Here is a 23,943-nt window from a genome sequence, read left to right on the forward strand (position 1 = left end):
AGGTTTGACGCTGGAGGTGCTTGGTGGCCATCAAGAAGGCCAGGGGCAGTGGCTCATTCAGTCTGCTCCTTTCCCTGACACGCTGGAACCTCAGGACACCCTTCCTCCGCTGTGGGCCAGAGGAGGCCTGGGGGCTGAGGGCCCATCTGTCTAGCCACTTTCCATGGCTGTGTAGGGGCATGCAGCCCTCCATACAGGGCCCAGGTAGCACCTGGAGGACACAGAGGAAAGCCCAGAGGATCTTTGAGGGAGTGACTGAGCCTCAGGGAAGGGCTACACCACCCCCAGGCTGTGCACCCCCCATCTGCAACTCCCAGGTGGTGCCAGGGGATCTGGGGGAGTGTTTGCTGCACAAATACACACAAAGATCACAGCCTCCCTCCTCAGGGCACACCCCACCCAGTTCCCCTGCATTCCTCTGCCCCTGAGGCAGGTGGCAGCCATCCCAGGGGGAGCTCCCAGCAGGGCTGCAAGAGGTATGAGGAGCACCCCGCTGGCTCCACCTGAGTTGCTGGCAGGACTCTGTACTCCAGGTGCAGGGATCCCTAGCTTGACCATCTGGCCTGTGGCCAAACACCTCCTCGCTGAGCCTCCACCCCAGATTCCTTAGGCTGCCTCCCCGCCGCCATTCAGTGCCTGGCTCCAGTCTTCACTGTCAAAGCCCCAGCGGAGTGCCCTGGACTGAGAATAGCAGCTACACCCACAGCTTCCCACCCTGTGCCAGGCACAGCCCAGCTCCTCACAAACCTTATCTCCTGGCACTGGGGCACAGCCAAGGCCTCTGCCTCCACTCTGGCCTTGGACTCCCCACCTTTGTTATCTGAGCCTGGACTCCTGCACCTGGACAGTTCCCCCCACCCCAACCCTGTGGCTGCTACTGCTGTGGGAGCCTGGCTAATATGAAGGCCTTGTCCACCCACCAGGCCTGACCGGGCAGGCTATCTTCTTTCAGGAATTTTATGGGCAAGGGGAGGAGGGCCCCACTGGTGGTGCCACAGGGCAAGGAACAGGCCAAGGCGGTGGCAGTGACCAGGGCGGTGACCACTGGGTGTACCCTGCAGTGCAGCCTAGAAGGCTGAAGCGTTGAGGTCCCTGGGAGCCCTCGGAGCCCATGGGGACAAGCTTGACCACTTCTAGCCAGGGCCTCGGTGGCTGTTCCTGCCCTTGGGATCTCCATTTCATATATCAAATAAAGGTTTCGGTGGACGTGTCTAAGTGCCCTCCCAGCTTTTGGAAACACTGAGACTGAAACCCCAGATGGTTCAAAGGACTTGTAAGTGGCTTACAGGCCAGGAGCCAAAGGCCAAATAATCACATTCCTCACAATCAAATGAAATTCTCCCAGCTGGCCTGTTGTAGATCTCGGGTCGAGATTCATGCGCTGTAAAAACCTGGTATCAATTGACCGACGAGTTGCAGCCTGCACCGGAGAAGCAAGAGGGAATGGCTTCCATCTATCTTCCCAAAGCCAACTCAGAGGGTCTGTGCCGTGTCTCAACCCTGGCAGGCCCAGATTGAAGGCACGAGAACACGGATTTGCAGTCCCTTGGGATCGGGGTCCAGAATCGGCTCAGCAAGGTGGAGTGAGTCTCGTGGGCCCCCAGCAACTGGCACAGGGGCTTGGGACCCAGGCCTCCAGGCTTCCCTGCACATCCCCGGCGCTGCCCCCTCTACACCACAGAGACCCGCGACCCCTGCCCCACTGCTCCTTCGGCCTCTTCTTCGCTGCCCCCTGGCCTCACATAGTGTTTTGAAGGTGAACTCTGCTTACAGTGAATGCCATTTTGAGGTCACCTGTGGACAGAGGCTTCTGTGGATCAGTGTAAACGACAGAAACGTGCCTGGCCAGTGCTGTACTCGCCATGCGTAACCAGAAAAAGGTTACAGGATGCAAAGGCTCAGTGATCACAGCTGAGACCCAACTCCTCCTTGGCAGGGATCAAGTTCAAACTTTTAACCTCCTCACCAGGCTCGGGTTTCCTCTCCCCTCCCCTCCTGCCCCTGAGGATGGGGGTCTCCAAAAAAACCTGAGGATCTTCTTTCCTAGAAGTTCAAAGTTGTGGTCCCAGGGAGTCCACAGCTCGAGGAATTCAGGGCAAGAAGGGATCACGTGCCCTTGTTTCACAGGTGACTAACAGCCTCCGGGAGCCCATCCAGGCTGAGAGCCGTCAGACATGAGTCAGTGGTTTCCTGCTGGACTGGGGAGGACACCTGCAGTCCCCACCCGCACCTGGCTGCTTCACACTGGCTGTACCACACTAGCTGCTCCACAATGGCAGTGGATGGGTGGGTGGGGAGATGCATGCCTTGGCCCCACCGCCACCTCACAGTGCTCGTTCCAAGCTTCGCCCCTGAGTCCAAACACCCATCCCCCATCCCTCCCACCACCCCTCCATCTATTTACGCACACAGCGTGTGTTGGGAACCGGTGAGAGCAGCATTGCTGAAGCCATGAGAGGAAAGGGTTGGTGGCACCGATGTGCCGACTGTCCTCTGCCCTCAACCCACATCTGTCCTTCCCTGTCCTCCTGACACACTGCCCAGGTAGACCCTCCCTCACCTCCTCCTGATAAGCTCCCTGGGCTCTAAACCACTCTCCATATTGCCTGCCAGGGATCTTTCTAAAACACAAACCTTGGCAGGCGTAGATGGTGGCTCACACCTGTAATCCCAGCCCTTTGGGAGGACGAGGCAGGAGGATTGCTTGAGGCCAGGAGTTCCAGACCAGCCTGGGCAACATAAGACCCTGTCTCTTTAAAAAAAAAAAAAAGAAAAAGAAAAAAGAAAAACCCTGGACAGTATTTAACAAGTGTCCCTCTTGTTAAATACTGTCTAAATCCCTTGGAAGGGAATGGGAGGCTTCACAACTGGATCCAACCTGCCTGAGTCATCTCTGGCTCCTAGGAGACATTGATAAATGTTGATGAATGAATGGATGGATAAATGCATAGCACACCCCAAACTCTGGAGGGGCTCACACCCTAAAGATTGTACCACCTCCTAACATCAGGGATCCTGAGCCACAAGCAGGGCCAGCTGGAAAGGCCAGGCCCCAGCAGTAATGGGTAGGTACATGGACGCTAAGATTGTCCTCTAGTCCTGGGTACTGCCCCATAGCTCCTTCCAGTGGGGAATGGGCCTAGATCAGTATCCTTCCACCCAGGAGGGTCCTCAGGACTCTAGGGCCCTCAGTTCTGCGGGTCCTTCCTGGGCAGTCTGCTGGGGGACCACCTCCCTGGAACAGGTCTCTGAGCCAGCGACCATGACTGCTTATGGGGGCCCTGACACCAGCTCAGATACTTAGTTATGCAAAAGTGAGTTTCATGAGAGTTGGGCTGTAATATGGGACTGTGGCCTCTTCAGGTGCAGAGTGATTTTTTTCCAATGCTGAGTTAGAGGGCCCCTTGGGTCCTGCTCAATATTTCCCACCCCTAGGGCAGTCTTGGGGCCAAGAAGCTTCCTTAGAGAATGCAGATTCCTGACACCATCTTCAGGAAGTATTTCTAGGACACCCCTCCCTCTTTGTCTGGGGCCCAGGGAGTGCAGGCCTCAGGGCTTTAGTTGTAGTCACCAGCCAGGTAAACCCAATGGGAGACTCAGTTCTGAAGCTTCCGCTGCAATCTGTAGCCAGCCAAGAAAGGCTATGCGGAAGCCTCATACATGCTGATGGGAATGGCAAATGGAATGATGGCTTTAGAAGATACTTCAGCAGTTTCCTTAAAAGTTAAATATTTTCCCGGACATGGTGGCGCACGCCTGTAATCCCAGCTACTCAGGAGGCTGAGGCAGGAGAATCGCTTGAACCTGGGAGGCAGAGGTTGCGGTGAGCCGAGATTGTGACATTGCACTCCAACCTGGGCGACAGAGCGAGACTCCATCTCCAAAAAAAAAAAAAAAAAAAAAAAAAGTTAACTATTTCTATTCTCCTGTGTTGGCCTAAAGAACAACAACAACCAAACATTAAACATGTATCTATTACATGACCTAGCCATTCCACTCCTAGGTACTGATTGATTGATTAATTGACTGACTGAGACAGGATCTTGCTCTGCCACCCAGGCTACAGTGCAGTGGTGCAATCATAACTTACTACAGCCTCGAACTCCTGGGCTCAAGCAATCCTCCTGCCTCAGCCTCCTGAGCAGCTAGGACTACAGGCTCATGCCACAATGTACAGCTAATTTTTAAATATTTTGTAGAGAAGTGGTCTCACTGTGTTGCCCAGGCTGGTCTGGAACTCCTGGCCTCAAGAGATCCTCCCACCTCTGCCTCCCAAAGTGCTGGGATTATAGGCATGAGCCACCACTCCCAGCCTTCACTACTAGGTATTTACCCAAGGGAAATAAAAGCATATATTCACACAGACCCTTGCATATGAACATTCATAGCAACTTTATTTGTAATAACCCCAAACTGGAATCAACCCAAATATCTATCAACAAGTGAAGAATTAACAAATTGTGGTATAATCTATACAATGGAATGCTACTTAGCAATGAGAAGAAATTAACTATTAACATACACAACAAGGATGAATCTCAAAATAATTACTCTGAATGAAAGAACAAACAAAAATAGTACATAGTAGATAATTCCATTTATTTAAAATTCAGAAAATGCTAACTCATCTACAGTAACAGGGAGCAGCAGATGGGTAGTTGCCTGGAGACGGTGGAGATGGGAGGGAGAGATCACAAAGGGACAGGAGGAAACTTCTAGAGTTGATGGATGTGTTCATTCTCTTGACGGTGGTAGCAATTTCACAGGTGTATGCATACATATGTTAAAATTCATCAGATTGTACATTTTAAGTATGTGCAGTTTACACATTTCAACTATACCTGGGAATAAAGCTGTTTTTGTTTTTGTTTTTAGAGACGGGATCTTGTTCTGTTGCCCAGGCTACAGTGCAGTGGGGTGATCATAGCTCACTGCAGCCTCAAACTCCTGAGCTCAAGCGATCCTCTCACCTCAGCATCCTGAATAGCTGGGACTACAGGTGTGTGCCACCACATCTACTTTTGTGAAGTTTTGTAGAGATGGGGTCTCGTTTTGTTGCCCAGGCTGGTCTAGAACTCCTGGCCTGATCCTCCCCGCTTAGCCTCCCAAAGTGCTGACATGACACACATGAGACACTGTTCAGGGGTCCTGAGCAGGTCCCTGGCCTGATAACTGTGCAAGGGAGACTCTTTCCCTACCCAGCCCCATGGCCTTGTCCTTCCCATTCAGCTCCAGCCTTAGATGAGCTGGTCTTTCTTGGGGCAGCTGGGTCATACAGGCGGGTGAGAACTCCTACTCTGCCTAGATCAATCAGGGAACAGTGCAGAGGACAAGTATAGGAAGCCCGGGGGGAATCAGTCTTTGGGGATCAAATCTAGGAGAATAATGCCACAAAATAATGCCTCCCAAGCTGCTATGTTGGTAGCTAGAGGCACATGTGTACCAAGGGCCAAAAGTCTTTGCACGTAGCAGTGTATTTGCAGGAAGGAGCAGCCAAGAGCCAGAGGCACTGTCCCAGGGGAATAGGCCTGGGCTGGAGGTAGAAGCGCTGTCCATTGATGATCAAATGGTTTCCTGATGCCACAGGCAGGCAATCATTTATGCAACACTTCTTTCAAAACCCAAGTGACACCCACGGGGGCTGTTTTCCTTGTTCATCCTTCAGCAAAGCCAGCCATGAGCTGGTTGTTCTCAGATCTCTTCCCAGCTGGGTTAGTAACTTGTTTCCCACCAAAGTGCTCCTCAAAGTTCAGCCTCTTCTAGAAGGTACCTCTTGGCACCTTTTTGGGGGATAGGCCCCCTAACGTCACATTGCCTTAAAATTTCTCAAGGTGGCACCCCAAAGTGAAGTCCTAGAAACTCACTTTGAAGCCCACAGATTTTAGCTTAGGAAAGTTGCTAAGGCTCTCAGCATCCTCCATTGCAAAGGATCTAAAATAAAGTCCGTTTTCTTTTTGCATTTCAGTGTGTTTAAGGTAGCTGCTGCATGCAGAGCCCTGTACTAGATGCCTTGGGGAAGGCAGATGAATACCCTACCGGAGGGAGGCTTGCTCAGATGCTCACTGACTGCCACAGCCTGCAGAGCCAAGCCCAGCAAGGGTCCCTGGGGACATGGAGAGCGGGTGGAGTGAGTGTAAGGAGTGGAGGTCTCAGGACTTCTCTCAAAGAGCTCACAGCCCCATAGGAGCACGAAGAGGCAAACACAATGCAGAGTGCTTTATGCACTGCTGGAAGAATGTTCCAGAACAGGTGTACAGGAAGAAGGTGGGAATAGCACCTGTTTTATCTGATTCTTGTTCATAGCTGACTCTTCAGCAGAATTCAATGAGCTGGTCTTTCTGTTGGGAGTGCCAAGGGTCGGGGCAGGCTTTGTGGGGAGGTGCCATTTGAACAGTCTCTTGAATAATAAACAAAGCTTTGCCTGGCTGACAAAGGGAGGAGGGGCAGTCCGGGCCAAAGAAACAACATGAGCGAATCTCAGAAAACATCTTATGATGTAAGATAAGAAATGCCTTAAAAGAAATACCAACTTTGCTATGGGAATTCAAAGAATTCCAGAGAAATTCCCAGATTTAAAAAAGATGCACTGATGTTTGCCTCTTGATACCTGAATGTGTGCCTCTGAGTCTGGCACTGGCCTAATTCTCCTCCCTCTGCCTCTGTAGGGAGGAGACAGCTCATGCTAAAAGCCCTTAGAAATATTTTCCTCCGAAGACACACTGATTTCCCACTGGGTAATTAGGATGTAGTTGAAGCTTCCCAGAATGGTTGTGGTCTCTGAAGGATATAACTGCAGCAGGCCAGGGATTGGGACTTCTTAATTGATATATTTAATCCACATTTGAATCTCATTTTTCATTTGGCAAGGGCATGTGCCTTTTTTCACCATCTGGATGAGCTTGTTTAAAAATTCATCTATGCGGCCAAAGAGGGCAGATCACCTGAGGTCAGGAGTTCAAGACTAGCCTGGCCAACATGGTGAAACCCCATCTCTACTAAAAATACACACACACACACACACACACACACACACAATTAGCTGAGCGTAGTGGCGAGCACCTGTAATCCCAGCTACTTGGAGGCTGGGGCAGAAGAATCATTTGAACCAGGGAGGCAGAGGTTGCAGTCAGCCGAGATTGTGCCATTGCACTCCAGCCTGGGCAACAAGAGCGAAACTCTGTCCCCCCCCCCCAAAAAAAAAATTCATCTATGCATGTATACAGGTAAAATGGCCAAAGTGCTGCATTTGATTGGAAAATGGCTTCATTCTATAATATATTCTCTAATGATTTAGGATCAGAGGACTTTTCATTCTTCCAGACCTGGGCTGCTCTGTGGCCAATACAGTGTTTTCCAACCTGCTCCTCGTCCCAACCTGATTCTGAAATCTAGAAGGGCTTCTCTGGGCTGGGACCTTCCAACGTACACTGTTAGGGTGGACATGCCCAGCCTGCCTGGCCAGACCTCACCTTCCAGGGATCTGATGTAAGGGCCATGGGGACAGAAATGACTGCAGTAAGCTCAGGGAAGGACAGGAGGCTCCCTAACCAATACCAAATGAGGCTGAGGGGACAGGAGGCTGCAGTGCCAGCTAACCCTGAGTGTTGGGAACCTTTGCCGGGGAGAGAATGGCATCCACATTCTCTCATTAAAACCCTCTGGTGGGTCAAGTGTGGTGGCTCATGCCTGTAATCCCAACACTTTGGGAGGCCGAGGCAGGCGGATCACTTGAGGTTAGGAGTTCGAGACCAGCCTGGCCAACGTGGTGGAACCTTGTCCCTACTAAAACACAAAAATTAGCTGGGTGTGGTGGCCTGCGCCTGTAATCCCAGCTACTCAGGAGGCTGAGGCAGGAGGAGAATCACTTGAACCTGGGAGGCAGAGGTTGCAGTAAGCCGAGATTGTGCCACTGCACCTCAGCCTGGGCAACAGAGCGAGACTCTATCTCAAAAACAAACAAAGAAACAAAACCCTCTGGTGTTAGGGAGGGCTATGGTGACCCTGGCCAGGTGGTGGGTGGCCACGTGGGGGACTGTAATGGAGGGGATGGAGAGGTTAGAACTGACTCTGGGAAAAGCCTGCACTGCCCCCAGGAGACTCTTATTCTAGCTCCCCACAGTGCAGAGGAGCACCCTAGCTTTCTGCTCTGGGAAGCTGGTCCCTCCAGGATGGACACATACCACTGGCTTCTAGATCCAAGCAGGAGGGTTTTCCCTAGAGGCCTGGCTCACAAACCAGGCTACCCCGAGCCACTTGCAGTTAAGCCACCCTCACAAGCCAAATGGCAGCACTTCCAGGGATGCTGTGGTGCAGAGGCCACGCGTCCAGGCACCCCCAGGGACCCTTCATGCTTCCCGGCACTGGTACTGTGGTCATGTGCCTCCCCTGCCATTGGCATCTGGCCCAGCTTGGTTGAGCTACAGGACTCCCATCTCCAGGAGCAAATATTTAGCTGGTACCTCAGGGGTTGAAAAAGGATGAAGAACTCTGGGCATTGGCACTCAAACCTCAGCTGCTGCCATAACCTAGACCTTAGGCCGGATTGCATGACTGGGCTTCTGCTTTATCCCAAGGAACCAGCCCCACCAGGCAGTAAGAGGGAAGAGAACTCATGTTTATTGAGTGCCCTATGTGCTGAGCACTGTGCTAGCCCCTTTACCTTCATTTTCTCATTTAATCCTCCCAACCATGCCATGAGGTAGGCAAGGCTGAGGTCCAGAGAGGGGAAGTGACCTATTCGAGGTCACACAGCAAGATCTGCCAAGCTCTGTTTTACAGGATATAATTGTTGAAAACAACCAAAAATGCCAGATAAAACATGAAAAACACCTTGTTAAAAGCAATGAAGAACTGTCAAGAGAAAAAGGAATAAGGTCAGAATCTAAGGAAAGGTAAGAACCTAGACAAGTAGGAAGCCCTGAAGTCATTTTGGCTCTGTGGGTGTTTGCTGACATATATGTGAGAACCTCAGGTTTTTTTTGTTTTTTTTTTTGATATGGAGTCTTGCTCTGTTGCTCAGGCTGGAGTGCAGTGACATGGCACGATCGCAGTTCATTGCAACCTCCACCTCCCAGGTTCAAGCAATTCTCATGCCTCAGCCTCCTGAGTAGCTGGGATTACAGGCACATGCCACCATGCCCGGCTAAGCTTTGTATTTTTAGTAGAGACAGGGTTTCACCATATTGCCCAGGCTGGTCTCGAACTCCTGGTCTCAAGTGATCCACCCACCTTGGCCTCCCAAAGTGCTAGGATTACAGGCGTGAGCCACTGCGCCCAGCCAAGAACCTGTTTTAATGATCTTGTGGGCCAGTGTGACAAATGTCAAAACTCAGGGCCTGTCCCCGTGGGGAATCTATCAGGAGGCTCTCCTAGATTAAGCTGGTACCCTAACAGGTCTCCCTACCTTGGGAATGCAAGACAAGAGGGGAGGAGATGTCACTGAGATGTAACCACAAGCTGGCCATCACTTAGATTGGCGGCCCAAGTTCACGTCATTTGGGTGATTCGTAAAACCTCTACTCATGAATTTAAAGTACCCCTGGGGCCGGGTGTGGTGGTTCATGCCTGTAATCCCAGCACTTTGGGAGGCCGAGGTGGGCAGATCATTTGAGGCCAGAAGTTCAAGACCAGCCTGGCCAACATGGTGAAACTCCATCTTTACCAAAAATATAAAAATTAGTCAGGTGTGGTGGCATGTGTCTGTAATCCCAGCTACTCAGGAGGCTGAGGTAGAAGAATCGTTTGACCACAGGAGGCAGAGGGTGCAGTGAGCTGAGATTGTGCCACTGCACTGCAGCCTGGGCAACAGAGCAAGACCCTGTCTCAAAAAAACAAAACAAAATAAAACAAAATAAAAAAATAAAGTACCCCTGGACTGCTAATGCCCCTGGCACATGGCAGAGGGACCCATCAATCCTCTCTGGAGAGAGGCATATTCATCCTAGGCCTCAACAAGTACCCACCAATACGTTTTCAAATATACTCAGTGGTATATAAGCCCCAAATAAGCCAGCTACACAAGGAAACACTGAGAATCAGCAGAAACAACAGACAGCAGACATAGATCTACAACAACTTCAGATCATGGAATTATCCAGCATCAATTAGAAAACATACTTACCATGTGTAACAAAATAAAAGACAAGCTTGAAAATACCTGTAGGGAGTAGGAAACGATAAAGAGTGACCTAACAGATTTGAGAAAGAAGCAAATTTTCAGCAGACTTGAGAAAGGGGTCTATTTTTCAGAGGCAAAAAATATATCATAAATGAAATTTTAAAATGCAGTGGAAGACAGTTTGTGAGCTGGCAGATGGTTTAGAAAAAAGCAATGAGCCATCACGCCTGTAATCCCAGCACTTTGGGAGCACAAGGTAGGCAGACCACTTGAGGTCGGGAGTTTGAGACCAGCCTGGCCAACGTGGTGAAACTCCATCTCCACTAAAAATACAAAAATTAGCTGGGTGTGGTGGCGGGCACCTGTAATCCCAGCCACTCAGGAGGCTGAGGCAGAAGAATGACTTGAACCTGGGAGGCAGAGGTTGCAGTGAGCTGAGATCGCACCACTGCATTCCAGCCTGGGAGACAGAGACTTTGTCTCAAAAAAAAAAAAAAAAAAAATTAGCCAGGCGTGGTGGTGTGGGCTTGTAATCCCAGCTACTAGGGAGGCTGAGGCATGCGAATCACTTGAACCTGGGAGGCAGAGGTTGTAGTGAACTGAGATCACGCCACTGCACTCCAGCCTGGGCAACAGAGCGAGACTCTGTCTCAAAAAGAAAAAAGCAATGGAAAACAGCACAGAGAGACCAAAAGACAAAGTATATGGAAGGAAAGTTAAGAGACGTGGAAGAGATCAGCCTATGATTAGTGGGAGTTTTAGGAGGAAAGGAGAGGGAGAATGGAGAGAGGCAATATGTGAAGAGATACTGGCTGAGAATTTTTCCAGAATTGATAAGACACACCATTCATAGATGTTAAGAATCCTAAGGAATTCCTAGAAGGATTTTTTAAAAAGAAGAAAAGAAAGAAATACATATTTAAATGCGTATTGTAAATTGCAGAATACACACACATCACTCACATATGAGAGAGAGAGAGAGAGAAAACCAGAGGGAAAATGTCAGTATACCTTAGACTAACAGCTGATTTGTCAACCTCCACATAGAAATGTAGGGAGGGATGACCTGACACCCTAGAATTCTTTATCCAGTGAAAATATCTTCCACAAATGAGCACCAAAAAACACATCGTCAGAAAAACAAAAACTGAGAATGTATAATTAGGGAACTCTTATTAAACGATATTCTAATGGATGTACATTAGGTGGAAGGAAAGTGATCCCAGATGGAAGATCTAGGACGCAAGAAGGTATGAGGAGCTATGAAACTGGTAAATACATGGATAGAGCTAGGCAAACATGGACTATATAATATAATAATCATTCTAAGGTTTTCCGAAGTTACAACAAAACAAGAGAGAATGAAAGTACACACAGTCAAGACGGGGGGAAACAGTTAAAATGCTTTAAGGTCTTGCATTACTGAAGAGGAAGGTAAAGTGATTGACAACTTTAGACTTTGATAAGTATGCATGTGGTAATTTCCAGGGCAGCTACTAAAAAGAAAAAGAAAAAGAAACACCATGTATAAATTTCAATTTGTAGAGGAGAAAAAAGACAATAATAAAAAAAATTAGTGCAAAAGAAAAATAAACAAGAAAAAGAGAAAAAATGGCACAAAATAGGATAGTGGATTCAGGATCACATAGTGTGTGTGTGACAGAGCTGGGCCTTGTTCCCTGTTCCATGGAGCTTTGGAAAGTTTTCCCCTACCCCTAGAGTACCCCAACTGTCTCCTACCTCTAGAGTACCCCAACTATCTCCTGACACAGCTCCCAGCACTACTTGTCTACTATACCTGTCTGAGCACCACCAGGCTTCAGAACCACCCATTCCTCTGCTCCTCTCACAATGCTGGGATCTCTGGGGCCAGAGACTCAGACTACGGCAGGGGCTTATCCTGGGGAATGAGCTAATGGCTATGTGTGGCCCTCTTAAGTGTCTGTACTTCTGTCACAGTCACCTGGGTTTTGCCTAACTCTGTCTTGAAGTTTGATACCTGTTAGTACTGTTGACCCACATTCCCTTTCCTCTTTACCCCAGTTCTGCTGGTGCCTCGGTTCTGAACTTTTAAGCTCTCACCTGGGCCTTTGCAACAGCCTCACACCTGGTCTTCCTGACGCCACCTGACTCTTCTGATCCACCCTTTACGGCTGCTGAGGCATTACTGCTCTTTGGCTCAGAAATGATCCATCCTATGAGAAGGCCAACAGAGTCTGAACAGACAACATTAACAATGATCATCTGTTGGGCACTTACTATATTCAGGCACCTACTGTGCACATCACAGGCAATATCTTCACTTACGCCTTACAGCTACCCTTTGAGTTGGTTTTACTGATGAGGAAACTGAGGCTTTGAGAGAGGAACCAACTTGCCCAAGGTTGCCCATCTATGAAGCAGCAAAGCTAGATCTACGTGTCTGATTCAGAGAGGTCATGCCCATAAAGCATTAAGCTGGCTTTCAAGGATGTTGATAAATTGGTCCCAAGCCAATATCTTAGCCTCATCATCCCTATATTCACCTATATTAGGCAACACAGGCCATTTGTTGTCCCCTGACCATGCCCTGGTTGATCCCCACTCCCTACCTTTGCTCACACACATTCCTCCTCCTAAAATTTCCTTCTCTCATCTCTACCCTTCCGGAAGTCTTGTCCTAAATGTCTCCTCCCCAGGGAAGATCTCCTTCCTTTAATGATTGTCAGAGCCTTGCATCACACTCAAGCGTGTTCATGTGTCACCTTCTCTAGTGGGCAGCAAGTTAACTGGGAGCTGAGACCAAGCCTGGTTCATTCTCAGCTCCTCAGAAATGCCCCATACTGTGCATGGCATGCATGTTTTCTGAATTCTTTCAATCCGGTTCACGCAGACAGGTAGAAGCTGCACACAAACAGATCCTTTCCCGAGCAGCACAGCTTGGAGGATGTGGCATGTTTTACGGAGCTTGGCACGTGGGGCATTTGTGCATGTGCTGTGTAATCATCCCAGCCACATACCCTTTCTGTGTATGGTGCAATGGAGACATTCTCATGGGCAGAGGGGCTCCCGGGAGGTGTAAGCTCTGAGCTCAGGACCGCTTTTCGGCGAACGCTCTTGTTTCTCTTACCTTCAGAAATGAATGCCAGCTTTATTAACCCCAAGCTTCCATCACTGACAGGGGCATGCATCTCACTGCCAGTGTCCCTCCCAGAACTTATAGGAAAACTGTAAACTGCAGCTTGCAAACCTCCCACCTTCTCCTGCCAAAACTTGGACCTGGGCAAATCACACTGAAACAATCCATACTGGCCGGGCGCAGTGGCTCACACCTGTAATCCCGGCACTTTGGGAGGTCAAGGCAGGTGGATTGTCTGAGCTCAGGAGTTCGAGATCAGCCTGGGCAACATGGCAAAATCCCATCTGTACTAAAAATACAAAAAATTAGCCAGGCGTGGTGGTGCTCACCGGTAGCCCCAGCTACTTGGGAGACTGAGGCATGAGAATCACTTGAACCCAGGAGGTGGAGGTTGCAGTAAGCCAAGATCACATCACTGCACTCCAGCCTGGGCGACAGAGCAAGACTCTGTCTCAAAAACAACAACAACAACAATCCATATAGATTTGGGCGGTGTGGAGGATGCCAGATGCAGAGGAGATATGATGGAATGAGGAAGAATCAGAACTGTCTGTGCCCAGGAGGAGTTTACAATTTAAGTGGGAAGATAAGACACATGGGAAAGCTATGCAGAGGGAAATGAGATGATGCTTAATTACCAGTTTCAGGCCACAAGTGAAGAGGTTTTGCAAGATCCAGCCTTGGAGACAGGCCTAGCACATGGAAGGGTGGCCAAGCCTGAGGGGTGACAGGGCAGGAAACAGGCCTGCCCACCTCACAGAAACTGGGATCCAAGCTGGGTCTTGGTCCCCTGAGAGGAAGGGCATTCGTGCATGCAGAGCTGAGGGCTAGGAGAAGGGTATGCACCTGGTGAAGGGTGTGGGTGTCCACCCTGGCTGGGTGGACAGAGGCCCAAATGGAAAGGCTGGGAAAAGCATTGGAGATTGGCCAGGTTGAGCAACTTGGGTCCTGAAGGGGTCAGCAAGGCATTGTGGAGGGCCTGCTGCAGGCAGAACTGAAGGAAGGTACATCCAGGCAGCCTTTACTTCCTCTCCTCCACAGCCTTGGTGCTGTGAACTGACACCCAAACCCTCCAGGAGCACTTCCTTTCTAGACCCAACAAAGGGCAGAAGAAAAAAATAAAGCCTGGATCCATTTGAAAAAGGGCCAACCAGCACCTCCCAAACCCAGTTCTTTGACTTGCACCCAAGACTTAAATACACCCTTTGAAACTCCTCATCCATTGAAGTTCCTTTCCTTTGAAACCATAAAAGAATGTGGGGCTGCATTTTGCCTTGGTGGTAGGAAAATTCCACATGCAACTTGCAGCATTTACAGGGTGGAGACTTCTGGCCTGGGAGCAGGAGGTCTGAGCCCAGGCCTTTCCACAACAGTGACAGCCAGGGGCCTGGCAGTGCAGCCCAGAGGTCGAGGCATGTTCTGGAGTCAGGTCCTCTGTGATAAGCCAGTTGAGTGACCTTAAGCAGGCCACTGGATCTTGTGAAACCCCAGTTTTCTCACTCCTAAAATGAAGATAACATCTGCCCTCACTCTGGAAGGCTGCATACCTTTCGTGCACAGGGTTCTCTGCACATGCCAACAAGGGTATCAGGCCAGTTGACATCTGGTTAGTTTTCTCTCCTTGTGGGAACTTCCATATCCTTTGGCTGTTACTGCTGCAGATGAATATATGGGATGGCAAACTGTCACCAGAAATAAACAGCCGTCAAGAGTAGAATGGCCTCAAAGGTATGCCATCTAGCCTTTGCCTCTGTGACGAATACCAAATGAGGCTCCATGACATCCAGAGCAGGGTGAGAGGGGTCTCTGTCTCCACCAAGTGCTTGAGTGTACAGCAGGAGGTCAGAGGCTGAATGTATTATAGGAGACATCAGAGACTGGAATAGATGGCAACTTCATGAAGAGGTGGAGACAGAGGTGTAGTGGGGAGAGGGCAGAATACTAACTCAGAGCACCAGGAATCTTAAAAGAAAATGGCTGAACCTAGACCCCTACCTCACACCATAGACAACAATTAACTCAAAATGAGTTAATTGGACCTAAATGTAAGAACTAAAACTATAAAACAACCAGAAGTGAACATAGGAGAAATTCTTTGTGGCCTTGGATTTGGCCAAGATTTCCTAACTATTACACAAAAAGCACAAGCTGTAAAGATAATCAATACAATCTTCATCAAGATTTAAAACTTTTGTGGGCCGGGTACAGTGGCTCATGCCTGTAATCCCAGCATTTTGGGTGGCTGAGTGGGCAGATCACTTGAGGTCAGGAGTTCGAGACCAACCTGGCCAACATGGTGAAACCCTATCTCTAATAAAAATACAAAAATTAGCTGGGTGTGGTGGCAGGCATGTGTAATCTCAGCTACTCGGGAAGCTGAGGCACAAGAATTAAGTGAACTCTGGAGCTGAGATCATGCCACTGCACTCCAGCCTGGGCAACAGAGTAAGACTCCATCTCAAAAATAATAAAAATATCTTCCCGCCATCTTGGATCCTGTGGAGGCCTGCTGGGAACAGGACTTCTAAAAGAAAATATGTCTGGAAGGCTGTGGTCCAAGGCCATTTTTGCTGGCTATAAGCGGGGTCTCCAGAACCAAAGGGAGCACACAGCTCTTCTTAAAGTTGAAGGTGATTATGCCCCAGATGAAACAGAATTCTATTTGGGCAAGAGATGCACTTATGTATACAAAGCAAAGAACAACACAGTGACTCCTGGTGGCAAACAAAACAAAACCGGAGTAATCTGGGGAAAGGTAACTCAGGCCCATGGAAACAGTGGCATGTTTCATGCCAAGTTCCAAAGGAATCTTCCTGCTAAGGCAGGAAGCCTGTTATGGGGACACAGAATCCAAGTGATGCTGTACCCCTCAAGGATTTAAACTAATGAAAAGCCAATAAATATACATGGATTTGTGCTCTTGTAAAAAATAAATAAAAATAAAAAAGATTTAAAACTTTTGTGCTTCAAAATCTACTGCTACAAAAATGAAGAAGTATGGGCCAAGTGCAGTAGCTCACACCTGTAGTCCCAGCACTTTGGGAGGCCGAGGTGGGTGGATCACTTGAGGTCAGGAGTTCACAGCCAGCCTGGCCAACATGGTGAAACCCCGTCTCTACCAAAAATACAAAAATTAGCCAAGTGTGGTGGTGGGCACCTGTAATCCCAGCTACTTGGGAGGCTGAGGCACGAGAATCGCTTGAACCCAGAGGCAGAGGTTGCAGTGAGCTGAGATGGCACCACTGCACTCCAGCCTGGGTGACAGAGCAAAACTGTCTCAAAATACAAAAACAAAACCAATAAAAAGGGTAAAAAATTTGAAGAGACACTTCACCAAACAAGATGTTTGGATGGCAAGTAAGCATATGAAAAGACGCTCAACATCATTAGTCATTAGAGAAGTACAAATTAAAATTACAATGAGATACTACCACACACCCACTAGAATGGCTAAAATTAAAAAGACTGGCCATACCTAGTGTTGACAAGGATATAGAGGAGCTGCAACTCTCATAAACAGCTGGTGTGGACAGAAAATGGTTCAACCACTTTGGAAAACAGTTGACAGTTTCTTTAAAAGTTGAACATACGGCCGGGTGCAGTGGCTCACGCCTGTAATCCCAGCACTTTGGGAAGCCGAAGCGGGTGGATCACGAGGTCAGGAGATAGAGACCATCCTGGCTAACACGGTGAAACCTCGTCTCTACTAAAAATACAAAAATTAGCCAGGCATGGTGGCAGGCGCCTGTAGTCCCAGCTACTCGGAAGGCTGAGGCAGGAGAATGACGTGAACCCGGGAGGTGGAGCTTGCAGTGAGCTGAGATGGTGCCACTGCATTCCAGCCTGGGCCACAGAGCAAGACTCCGTCTCAAAAAAATAAGTTGAACATACGCCAGTCATTCGATTTCTGGGTACTTTGCCAAGAGAAATAAAAGCATATATTCACACAAACACTTGTACGTGAATAGTCATAGCAACTTTATTTGTAATAGCCCCCAAACTAGAAAGAACTCAAAGTCCATTGACAAATGAATGGATAAACAAATTGTAGTATATTCATATATTGGAATACTACTCAGCAATAGAAAGGAACAAACTGTTTATACAATGACATGGATGAACCTTAAAACAATGGCATTGAGTGAAAGAAGACAGACCCAAAAAAGTGCACGTACTGTATGGTTCTACATGCATACAATTCTAGAATATGTGAACTAATCCATAGTGACTGACCGCAGGTCAGTGGTTGACTGGGAGTGGGGCAGGAGGGCAGCAAGGGGGGATTTCCATGGGTACAAGGAAACGAGTGATGGAGATGGTCATTGTTGATTGTGGTGTTGGTTTCACAGGGGCAGACATATGTCAAAAATCCATCAAAGTGTGCAGTTTACTGTATATCAATTATGTTCAATAAATCTGTGCAAAAGAAGGAGGAGGGGAGGGAGGCAGCAGCTCTTGGCCCCAGGGGGACAACCAGTCACCCCTCAACTCTTCCAAGTATGGGTATGGGGTTTGTCTACAGAATCTACAAATTCACTCTCCTCTGCCACCCAGGGGTTCTTTACCAACTCAGCTGCACCTCTCCAACTTGTCCCAGGTTCTTTGAGGGCAGGGACTGTACCTTCTGTATCAGGCTCTCCTGTTGAGAAAGCGGATGATGGCAATGATGAGGCAGCTTCCGGGGTAGTAGGAGAGGGGCTGGTCTATCACTAGGACCAGGGCTGATCATACCTGGATCTTGGGGGAGTCCACCCAACTGTGGGGCAATAACACCACTGTCATTTCTGCCTTGTTTGTGGAATGCGTGGTGACTCACTCCAGGAAGACTCCCAACATTGCTGAGGAACAGGATAAGGCAGAGGTGAGATGGTGAGCAACACTTGGCTCTGAAGGAACTGAACCCCCAGGGCTCACCCTTCAGGTTGGGGCTGTTGGACAAGATGATCCTTATGTAATCTACAGAGAACAATTTACTTCTGGAGCGAGGAAGCCAATGTTGTGTGCAAGGTGCTCCTCTGAGCCTGCTGAACCTAGATTCCAATCTTTACCACAATGACCTGATTGAAGTCTCTGTGATCTGTGGTCACCATCATTCTGGTTGAGGCACCCCAAGGCTGACAACTTTGCTAAGCCAAAACTGGAGCTCTCTTCCTTCTAGAAGCCAGGCCAGAATCCCGCATGGCCACCAACTCTTGACTTTCTGAGGCCAAACACTTGATTCAACACAATGAAGCTCATTTCTGTTGCATTCAAGCACCATGAGGGCCTTCAGTAGTGATGGTTCCCATAGATTTGTGTAAACCAAAGTATGGACTAGGCTACGCATGAAATCCTTCACTTCGATGCTGGTCCTACTAACCTCTATGATCTGCCCTCACCCCTGTGGATTTTCCTTGATAGCATTAGTCTTACTAAAGAAAAGCTTGATTCAAAAGTCCAACCACATGGGCTGGTTCGAAGGTAGTGTGTTATCTCAGTTGATTGCTCACTGTCAGTTACAGGTTGAGCTCCTTGTTCTACTCTTTCCCTCTTCTTGCCACTGCACTTGACTAGTTTAAAGAAATATCCAATCACAAAATGGACATATACATTGGGTTATATGACACTTTTATGACAAAGGAATAAGTCATTTGATGAATAAGTGTCCTGGGTATTCCTTTAAATCAGACACTGGAGAAAGGCACGGTGGCTTAGGTCTGTAATCCCAGCACTTTGGGAGGCTGAGGCAGCTGTATCACCTGAGGTCAAGGGTTTGAGACCAGCCCGCCCAATATGGTGAAACCTCGTCTCTACTAAAAATACAAAAATTAGCTGGGCATGGTAGCAGCACCTATAATCCTAGCTACTTGGGAGGCTGAGGCAGGAGAATTGCTTGAACCTGGGAGGTGGAGGGTACAATGAGCCAAGAAGGTGCCACTGCACTCCAGCCTGGGTGAAAGAATGAGACTCCATCTCAAAAAATAATAAATTAATTAATTAATCACACAGTCTCTCATGGGCATTCACAAAATAATCTGGTTTGTGGAAACTGCCTGCGGGGGGATTTTCAAATGTGCCTGGGAAGTAAGGTGATACGTCTAGCGAGAGCCTTCCTTTCCTCTGGGCCCTGCTAGGGTTTCATTTCCTCAGGAAGTTCCCCTGACTTTGAAAGGGGCCAAGCTGCAGAGGGAGGAGAAGGGTGTGTGGCGGAGAGTCTGCACTTCCTCTCTAGGCCATTCTCGGTGCCCTGCTGACCTCCACTGACTCCACAGACCTTGCCCTGCTCTCTAGCCTGGCACAGTGGCTCCGTAGACTTTGAGTTCACCTCCCATGCTCCCAGGCACTTCTAACCAAGCTCAGCCCCTCAAATGGTGGGAAAGGTTGGCTGTTTAGATCTCTCATCCACTAGACATCAGGTGACACCACTTGGCCAAGTAATCTGGCAAATCCTGCTTTTGCATTTTAATTGAAACCATGTGCCCAGAATGGCCACCCCAGTGAGCAATGCAAAATGAAGTGGCCTCTCTCCAGGATGAGCACCTACACAGGGCACAGCACATTGCCACAGCATGCGTCTCCCCAGTACAAATGCACTTGTATCTTAACAGAAGAGCTCTCATGGCCACTGCACGTGGGCACGCAAGGGTGTGAAAATGAGCAGGGCACTAAGGCCAACTGCAGAGTCAGATGGAGGAGGACATAGGCATCTGAGATCTAAGACTTATCCTTGGAGCCCTGAGGCAAGCCGTGCATCCCACACTGGTATGTGCATCTAAGTGGCACCGGGTGGAGGGGAATCAAGGCTCTGACCCTGAGACCACCCACCTCCTTGATGGGAGCTCAGGCCCCTAGCCAGATAGTTACGGTGTGCCCACTAAGTGCTGACACTGTGGACTCAGTGGTAAACAAGGACAAGCCTTTGCCCTCAAGTTTTCTCAGCCTCATCTCTGTGGCATCAGCCCTGAGATATCATGAAGCAAGAACAGGGCTGGCCAGATTGGGTGCCAAAAGTGGCCCAGGTAGAACTGCAGAACTCCATCTCTTAGTGAAGGGAGAGAGAACTCAGGATAGGACAGGGCAGGGCCAGACATTCTCAACTGAAGCCACTGAGACCTTGGCCAAAACCAAACAGGGACATGTGTGTGAATTCTGGCCGGGATCAGAAAGCAGCCAAGGCTGACCAAGCTTCAAGAGGGCCTGAACCAAGTCGCAGGTCACATCAGAGCTTCTTCTAAAAGGGCAGCTCCTATAGCAGCCTGGCACCAGAGGTGCAGCAGCCTGGGCTGGGAGCAAAGGCTGGGCTTGCAGGGAAGAGCAAGAGTGCACAAGTGAGTGGAGAGGTTCAGAAGGTGGCCTGAGAGGTGGCAGAGGAGGAACAACCCTAGTGGGCATAGAGGTGGCAGCAAAGGATGGGGCCATGCTGTGTATCACAGCCCAGGGGGGCAGACCCTAGTCAGGACTGTGGCTCCACGCTACCTTCTCACAAGTCCCCATCTGAGATGCTCAGAAGCCAGAGCCCCTCAGCTGCTCCAGCTGGCCTCTGGTTCCTGCTTTTCACTCACCACCTCCCTCCTAGCCACCCTTCATAGCCTTCAGCCTTCTTGGCCATCTCACCTGTGTCCAGGCTGTGGACCCTACATCAGGGTTGGGCTTCCTTGGTTTGGCTCTGGAGTAGCCCCATGTCCAGCTGTCTTTCCCATCTTCTGTCTATTGGGGTCCTACCTGATCCAACTCTGGCCCCACCCCACACCTACCTGACAAAGTATGAGGTTCGCTGGTGGTTCCTGACAAGGCTTTCCATGATCCCGCTTTTTAAATTATTATTTTTATTATTATTTTTGAGACAAAGTCTCACTCTGTCCCACAGGCTGGAGTGTAGTGGCGCGATCTTGGCTCACTGCAACCTCTGCCTCCTGGGTTCAAGCGATTATCCCACCTCAGCCTCCCAAGTAGCTGGGACTACAGGCATGCACCATGCCTGGCTAATCTTTGTATTTTTAGTAGAGACAGGGTTTTGCTATGTTGCCCAGACTGGTCTCGAACTCCTGAGCTCAAGTGATCCACCTGCCTCAGCCTCCCAAAGTGCTAGGATTACAGGTGTGAGCCACTGCGCCTGGCCCTATTATTATTATTTGAGACAGGGCCTCACTCTGTGTGATCATGGCTCACTACAGCCTCTACCTCCTGGGCTCAAGCAATCCTCCCACCTCAGCTTCCCTAAGTGCTGGGATTACAGGTGACAGCCATTGCTCTTGGGCCTCGACCCCATTTGATATAGGATGGTCCAGACAGGAACAAGGAGTATGTGGCTCTAGAGAAGAGGGCAAAATGCAGGAAATCAGAAGGTTGACACTTCGGTGAGAAACCAGGGATCACTCAGGAGCTGGGTCTGGAGGTGCCCCAGGTCTACTGCGCAGGCATGAGCTGGAAGCAGGTTTGGCTCCAGATTCAAGAGTTCTGAGGGCAATCAAGGCTGGGGCTGGGGAGCCTCCTGGAGCCCCCAGGAGCTGAATGAGAGGTGTTAAGAATGTCTAAGCTGAGGTTGGGGCCAGGAATCTGAGAGACTGCAGGGAACTAGGCAAGTGGCTGGGGACAACTGTCAAAAATTTGGCATCTTCCTCACCTGGGCTCACTGTCTTCCTGTCCCTCGGCATCTCAGAAATGCTGCTGATCCCTGAAGGGTCGGGGCCAAGCAAGCCAGAGAGGTGGGAGAGGCCGGCAGGGGGAAGAGCCACAGTGACCATGGGAGCTCACCTTTTAGCCCTGGCTGAACAGGATCATCCCCAGGGCATGTCAGCCCTAGGGTCTTCAGAAAGTCCCTTAGCTCCTACAGGCCACACAGTAAGTCTTGTTCTAAGGAATTTCAGATGAACTGCTCCCACCTATTCACCCCAAATCTAGAACAAAGTTGGGGTGAGACATAGGATACATACTCAAGATCCCAAGATCTCAAATATCAATGAGTTAATTTAGTTTGGGGAAATATATACTCAATTCCCAAGGAAAACATGGCTCCAAGGCTCCTAACAAATGGGAATGGCACCAAGATACCAACACCCAGCAGTCCTACAAGTGGCATCTACAACCATTTGCAGCTGCATGGCCCATGCTGACTGGAGCAAAGGCTGCCAGAAGCCCAGTGCTGGAGCCGCACAGTCTGTTGTGGGGTCCTGGGCAGATCACTTCTCCCCGGCCTCGGGTTCCTGATCAGCAGAACACTCGCAGCTCTTGTCAGGCTGCATGGGGGAGCCTCACCCACTGAACACGGCTCACTCCCCCAGGGCTGAGCTCTGGGGAGAGGCTGTCAGGGCCATTCACCTTCTTCCACCAGATAAACTGAACTTCCCCTAAAGTTCTGCAGCTAGGGGAGCCCCGGCCATCACAGAGCACTCAGGGACTGCCTCCGAAAGCTGCCAATTCTCTCCACGTGACCAAGTGGAGTGACCAAGGACAACCGAAAGGAGAACAGAGAAAGGAGAACCAGACTAGAGGCATACATGCCCCCACAGAACATGCAGCTTCCTCCCCCAGACCGCAGGGCTCAGCAGCACCCGATTCCCTGCTGTTATCGAGAGGGACAGAGTGGTGTAAGCTGGACGGGCCCTGCAGCTTCTCCCCTTTGTGGCGCTGGCCAAGTGACTACCCTGCCCTGCACCTCAGCTTCCCCACCTGCCAAGTGGCGTGGTTGTGAGGATCAAATAAGAACATGTATTAAACAAAGGTCACATAACACACACCCCACGAGTGTAACTTCCCTCTGGCTTCCCTTCTGACCACACCATCACTCCACCTCCAAGGAGGGCCAGCAACTGCTCTGTTGCTCTCAGTTTATCAAAACACAAATTAGAAGTCTGTCTCCCCAGGCTGTCAGATGAAATGGTTAAGGACTGTAAACACGTGTAGCTGCATTTCGAATAACAAAAACGTGGGTGTTCCATGTTGCCTCCTTTACAATCTATTAATTTTTTTCTGGCAAACGCTACCACTAACTGCACAGAACGCAGCATTTTGGAAAGTTTTAGTGGCTAGGAATAGCAAAAAAAAAAAAACCCTATGTCAGCCCCAATTACTTTAAAAGATGAAGAAAAGAAAAAGAAAACAAAACTGAAACCAAATTTATTTTTAGAAATGCCATTCTTTGGGCAAATATTGATTTTAAAACAGCAAGAATATTTACACACACTAAGCAGGATTTCTCTTACAAAATCTTTACCTGCTGAATCTCAGGAAATCCTGGAGTTATTTTCAAATTTTCCATTCTGACACAAAGCCAATTTCAGTTCACTTTAAGAAGAGATTGCCTTCTACTCATACAAAACAATATGAAATTGATTTTTCTGTTCTCAATAATATTTGTTGAGAAAATAGTCTTATAGTTTTAAAAACAAATCTGGAAATATTTCAAAAGTAGCTTTACACTATTTCTTAATATGACATTATTATTTTGATTGGAGTATAGTTTCATTAGTCAAAAATCACCTTTACTTTTACAGGTGATTATCAGGCTCACTTCATGTTTCACTACATTATACAAGGAGCCACACAATGGATCAGCCAAACAGCTTTAGCTGGCTTAGTCTCTAGTGGGATTTCTGTACTTTTCCATCAAATCGTTTTAAACATTATTTTGGTACCCGAAGCCTTAGTGACATGACTGTAACCATCACGAACAAAAATATTATTACACTACAGAAACATAGAGAACAATTACGTTAAATGGCTGAGGCCA

At 48.9% G+C, this 23,943-nt stretch overlaps 1 pseudogene; it reads left to right on the plus strand.

Moving 5' to 3' along the window:
• Window positions 1-15,771: 15,771 nt before the first annotated feature.
• On the plus strand, window positions 15,772-16,116 carry LOC100595139 (annotated as a pseudogene).
• Window positions 16,117-23,943: the final 7,827 nt, after the last annotated feature.

This window comes from Nomascus leucogenys, chromosome 2, assembly GCF_006542625.1.
Source record: "Nomascus leucogenys isolate Asia chromosome 2, Asia_NLE_v1, whole genome shotgun sequence".
In the NCBI taxonomy this organism is placed as follows: Eukaryota; Metazoa; Chordata; class Mammalia; order Primates; family Hylobatidae; genus Nomascus; species Nomascus leucogenys.